This window comes from Silurus meridionalis, chromosome 16 (assembly GCF_014805685.1).
Source record: "Silurus meridionalis isolate SWU-2019-XX chromosome 16, ASM1480568v1, whole genome shotgun sequence".
Taxonomy (NCBI): domain Eukaryota; kingdom Metazoa; phylum Chordata; class Actinopteri; order Siluriformes; family Siluridae; genus Silurus; species Silurus meridionalis.
In genome coordinates, this window is record NC_060899.1 from 10,906,935 (window position 1) to 10,913,360 (window position 6,426).

A 6,426-nucleotide genomic window follows, 5' to 3' on the forward strand; every position below is an offset into this window, starting at 1 on the left:
TTTACACTGCTTTTACTAAATATATATTAATATTTTTGTCCTTGCCAAGCAAAATATTTATTATTTTTTAGTAACTGATTTATTCTGGGAAGCATCGTAGTGAATCTGGAGTCTATCCTGGGAATGAACAACGTGAGGCGGAAATTTACCCAGCAACGCAAAATCATCAGAGCATGATCGCAGTGGGAGTTTTCAAGCAAATCTCTACATCCTGGAGAAGCACAGTCTCTGGTGAGGTTACTGTAGTGGTAAATGGAATAAACCCATGTGAAGATGGTAATTACAAATTTGTATGTTTGATGTTGCCAAGGAAGGGAGAATGGAAACTTAAAATAGAATTCTCTAGGTGGTTGATAGCAATGCGAATAGAGATGATTGTTGTTTTCTGTGGACATAAAAATACACTGACTAATTCAACTTTCCATAGATCAGTAAGCAAATTTTCCCCTGAAAAGCTAAGAGATTTATAAAGAAATTTGTTAAAATCTGCGAACTATTTTTGTTTATTGCAATCATTGCAAGCTAATAGAAACAAGGTTCTTCCTGAATGACATTTCTCTATCATCTGCCAATACTCATCCTACAACAACTACAAAATATGAGTGTGAAAGCTAACTTGTACTGCATTTGCTGCTGATGCTGCATCACACTGCAGTGTAACACAGCACCTTTTCCCTCTTCTGCTAAAGGATCTTTTGATATTTTTATTGCAATGCCTTTTTTAAAATCTTTTAACGGACATCATAACTCCAAATTCTGCTACCTTTTTTTGCAGACCACTAGGGCTGTTTGGTTCTGATGTTGTGTAGTTTTTTCCCCCTTGTTTCCTTATTCAGTGGCAACAGGAAAGCTAGAAGTTTGTTATGGTGACCATGACTATGACTATGCCGTCTTGTGAAGGAGGTGAAAAAGTGGATAAAAAATCCAAGGTGCACTGACACACAACATGGGTGATGGTAATTCTGGTGTGGTAATACGTTACTGTTGTTTCAAGTTTGAATAAGAACAGACATGTGCCATAACTTTCCATGAATTGTTGAACTCTATTGACCTTCTGCACAAAGCAGACAAACTGTTACACTGTGCTGACTGTACATTATTCCTTCCTTTCTTGCTGTATGGACACAGCAGGGAGTGAAGTGAACCGCAGCTGTGAAGCCCTCCAGGAACAAAATGGTAAGCAATTCTTTGGCGTGTTGTCACGGCAGAAACAAAAATAAAGTATATGACTCAGCTCCTCAGACTCCTTGAATGGGAAGTGTGAGTGTCTTTACATTGAAGAGGAGGTAGCAGTGGGCATGAGGCAAATGTAAATGCTGTTAGCAATTCATGAATTGCAGAATTGAGAGGTGGTTGGTACAGCTTTTAGAGACCACCTCAGATGTATTTTAGTGGCTGCTTCTTATTCTCTTCATGCACTTGAATAATTAGCCTGCACTAGCTGGAGTGCTGATAGCTGCCATCAGAGTGCTCTGATCATTAGAGTGTAAAGCACGAGCTAGGCTCATACAAGCAAAGAATTCAAGCTCATTTTAAACTTGAAAGTATATTCCACTCGGCATAGCTGAGCAAATGCTTAATTCTACAGTGGCTTATCAAATAAGCCCACAACTGCAGATCCCACTGGCAACAATGCCCAAGCAATGGGAGGCAGAAGTGAATTGCTGGGAACCTGGTGATACATGTGGTAACGCATGTGGCAGCACATTCAACCGGAATGGGATTTCACTGCACTTAGTGCATTGCAAATTATCATTTACTTCACGTCACTGACTTACTGTATGCACAACGTATAAATCCTGTTAAATCACACCTACTAGAAACAAAATCGCAAGAAGTGATACTGTCCTTCTGCTGAAGACACCTGTGTCAGTAAAGCTAAAGACAATAATCAGAATGTATATTTAACTGCATTTGACCAATCACTGCTCTACACTACTACACTACCAGGGCAGGAGGGGCACCATAATTCTGCAGCCATTTTATACTTAGGTTTAGAGCCATGGAAATAGCAACCACATTGGGGTATATGGGTAATTTGTTGAGACATACCAAACAACCCAATGCAAAATGATGTGCAAGTTGCTGTCTGCTGGGTAGCTGCCAGATACAAATGACCTGTTCTGTCTACGCTAGTACTGAAGCTGGTTAAAGGATTCCTTCAAAGACTTTTAAATGAAATTGCATGTTGCTTGACTGAATGCCATGCAAGCCTTTTAGACAGAAGACCTATTTGCCTAGTAAATGCAACTCCATTAGTAAAGCTGTATGTGTTGCAATCCTTCACCAGATCACCTTAATAGATCACCAGATCATTCAGAAACCTCCAGTGGGGCCACATATACAAGCAAGGACAGACATTGAACACCAATGTTCAAAAAAACTACAAAAATAATGAGGGCAGGCAAACAAGCCCTGTAACACAACAAATGAACACCTGTCTAAAGCATTACCTACATATCAACAAATCGGTAAGAATAGAAATTCTTATCCTTATTGAATTGTACTGTAAATGATCATGTGCATGTTTTATTAAAAATATTATAAACCCTGGACACATTTTCCTCACAAGTATCAATGCATTTAAGTCTTTTTATTTTTTTTGTAAATAATGAATAGTGAATAATGGCACTAGAATTATTTATAAGTGCTATGAGTAATTGTTTGATGGGTTCCAGTATACAGTAAGTACTTGGTATAATCTTTTATGACAGCTTTGATATATGACCTCCACCTGTTCAGAAAGAAACTGCTCTGGTGGTTACCTCCAGGCCATCTGGGGTTCTTACCACAATAAGACCTGCCAGAGAACAAGTATGATGCAATGGTTATGATTAAGTTATTGCTTGACAAGGTGCTATTGGAACATAGCAAGGAAACAAGTTTTGAAAAATATAAAAAATTAACTTTTTTCTCTTACTAAGAAGAATTTACAAGAATATCCATTAATTTATTAATTCATTAATTCATTCTTGAATTCATTCATTCTGTACCTTGAACTTTGGTTACCTCCACAGTCAAAAACAAGACAGGAATGAAGCGTATGCCACTGATCCAAAGGATTAGTGAGTCTTATACCACGTTAATAATGTCTTATATAACTAACACATGTAGAGAAAGGGTGGGTGGAAGAGGTAGTGCTGCATAATCCTTTGTGTTTACTCCACGTTAAAGAGATTTCAGATCACAAATATGCGGTCAATGAATCACTTCTACTATTACTATTACCGTAATTTCCGGACTATTAAGCGCACCCATATATATATATATATATATATATATATATATATATATATATATATATATATATATATATATATATATATATGGGTGCGCTTAATAGTCCGGAAATTGTCAATATATATATATTGACAAAGATTTTTATTTTGAACATAAATAAGCCGCACCTGTCTATAAACCGCAGATGTCTACACTAAAACTAATGAACTTTACACAGGCTTTAACGAAAGACAGTGTCTGTTACACGGTGTAACGGGTGAAATATGTTGTGGCTCCTTTAAGAGCAGAGCGGCATTTTGGGAATAGCCTGCCGCCGCATTTTTCCGGTATTATTGCATGTGTGCAAGAACGAGGAATATGTCCTTATTATTTTCTGATGCTCATTTCTAAGTTTCTTTGACTAAACCGTAACGCTGTTGCCAAGAAAAATAAAAAAGCACGAGTTTTGGAAACCTGTCTGTGTTTATATGATTTCTGTTGCAACTGGAGTTAGCGAGCTCTCCCATGACCCTGATACAGCGCGTTACAACGGCTTGTATCTAAACAGTAGCCTACCAAGAAAGTCATTGTTCACTGTCTTCCTCCTTCCTTTCACAACTATTTCTCTGGGGAGTTTTTCTTTTGGCATCGTCGTGCGTTTAAAAATTGCTGTTCCGATGCCGTGCAGCTCAGAACACATGTGAGGTGCGTTTTTTCGTTTACGTTCGGAAATTTCATTGGTCTAATGTTATGTCGCTAAGCTGCTTCATTGTTTAAGCCGTGGGGTTCAAAACGTGGGAAAAAAGTAGCGGCTTATAGTCCAAAAAATACGGTACTCTTAAGCTATGCATTGTTGAATTATACTGAATTGCAGGCCATTTTTTTTTTTTTTTATGTTTACACTTAAATTTGCAATATTTAGTAGTCACTTTTATTCAGAGTAACTTACTAAAGTGCCTTGTAGTCTCTTTCAAAAAATACATCTTCATGCTAACCCACTAGCAAGCAAGACTGAGAATATGATCAGACTAAAAACCTTGTTGAAGAGGTTAGTACAGTATAAAATAAAAAGATGTTTAGACTGACAGACAAGCATGGTGAAGCTTGGTCTTTAGTCTGTGTGTAAAGCAGCCAGTCAAGAAGCCAAGTGACTGCTTCCACCTAGGGCCAAGATTCACATCTTCCTTGTACCATGAGAGAGACGTGGGTCCAGTCTAGTACTGCCTGAGGCTTGGAGGAAGCACAGAGCAGAACATCTTTATGGTAGGTGGGTGTTGATTCATTTTTTGCATTGTAGGCATGCATCTGTGCTTTAACTTGGATGCTGGAAATAGTGAAAAATACAGTAGCAGTCAGGTGGTTTGGGGGTGGTTTTAATTTGAAGGTTGTTAAGCTGCATTCTGCACCAGTCACAGGGGTCTGATGTTGTGCAAGGGCAGACTGGCAGAAGCTAATTGCAGTAGTCCAGCTTCCAAAAACCAAAAGAGACTGAACAAGGACCTGAGAGGCAGTGTTGTGCTAGTTACTAAAAAATAGTAACTAGTTACAATTACTTCATTCAAACTCAATTACTTTGTTGATTACTTACACTAAAAAGTAATGCGTTACTGTAGTCATTTTTTAGTTACTTTGTTAAAGAACGTTCTTTTATGTTCCCATTAATGCCCTTTTTTGCGTTATGGTCTATACAAACACAAAACTGACTTACTTATAAGCCGCACCCACTGAATTTTACAAATATTTTTATTTTTAACATAAATAAGCCGCACCAAACTATAAGCCACAGGTGTCTACACTAATGTACTTTACACAGGATTTAACGAAAGACACGTTACACACGGTGTAACGGGTGAAATATGTTGCGGTATTTTGGGAATAGCCTGGCACGGCATTTTTCCGGTATTACTGTGTGTTCAAGGCGAGGATTATGTCCTTATTAAATTCTGATGCTCATTTCTAAGTTTCTTTGACTAACCCGTAACACTGTTGCCAAAAAAAATAAAAAAGCACGAGTTTTGGAAACCTGTCTGTGCTTATATGATTTCTGTTGCAACTGAAGTTAGCAAGCTCTCCCTTCACCCTGACTCAACGCGTTACAACGGCTTGTATCTAAACAGTAGCCTACCGAAAAAGTTATTGTTCACTGTCTTTACTGTCTGTTACATCTAAGGGAGTTTTTCTTTGCCACAGTCGCCATGGCTTGCTCATCAGGGATAAATGCACACCATTCACCTTGACTGTTGATTTCTGTAAAGCTGCTTTGAGACAATGTCTGTTGTGAAAAGCGCTATACAAATAAACTTGACTTGACTTCCTCCTTCCTTTCACAACTATTTCTCTCGGGAGTTTATCTTTTGGCATCGTTGTGCGTTAAAAAAAACAAACTTTTTTTCTCCTGATGCCGTGCAGCTCAGAACACAGGTGAGGTGCGTTTTTTCGTTTCCGTTCGGAAATTTCATTGGTCTAATGTTATGTCGCTCAGTTTTTTGGCTTGAAGTTTGTGAAACTGGAAAAAACCCAGGAAAAATTCATAAATAAGCCGCTTCATTGTTTAAGCCGTGGGGTTCAAAACGTGGGAAAAACCAGCACAAACTGAATATATCACAAGGATTTCTGAAATAAATAACAAAGCAAGCTGAATAATATATTCACAATCAAAAACTAAAGTGGCTTCTGCTGTTGTGTTGAGCTCTTAAAAATGTTCCTTTCACAGCTTAAGTATGAAAACTGGTATATGAACTGGTATATTTGTATGCTGTCGTCCCCTCACATTCACTCGTTCACTCAGGTTTGTTGACGGTGGTGTGGTGGGTCGTCTCTTATCCCAGAGATCCCTCATGTCTGTGTTACCTTCTGGTTCTCCCTTTTAGTTATGCTGCCATAGCGAGTCTTGCCGGAGTCCAAACTGCACAGTGACATTAACTTTCGTACACCAATAGTTACACTTAATAATCCATATCCTTCTCTTCCCGTCACCCTCTCTCTCTCTCTCTCTCTCTCTCTCTCTCTCTCTCTCTCTCTCTCTCGGTCGAGTTAAACATGCTCCTGAGGCTCCAGTGACCAGTGTTCCTGCCCCTCTCCCTCCTTGGATCTTCACACTTCTGTGCAGCTCGGGACGTTCTCTTAATTCCGGAGTAGAACGGGTGCTTTGAGGACGGATTGGACTGTAGTTGGTGTCGGCGGTCTGCTGCACTGACTCGGGAGTGC

The 6,426-nt window shown here is 38.9% G+C and overlaps 1 long non-coding RNA gene across 1 annotated transcript; it reads left to right on the forward strand.

Annotated features, from left to right (window-relative positions):
• The first annotated feature begins 901 nt into the window (after positions 1 to 901).
• Positions 902 to 4,826, forward strand: LOC124399306. Its single transcript, XR_006928197.1, has 3 exons — positions 902 to 1,176; positions 2,291 to 2,471; positions 4,385 to 4,826. It is a non-coding gene; the product is annotated as an uncharacterized LOC124399306 (long non-coding RNA).
• The last annotated feature ends 1,600 nt before the right edge of the window (positions 4,827 to 6,426 follow it).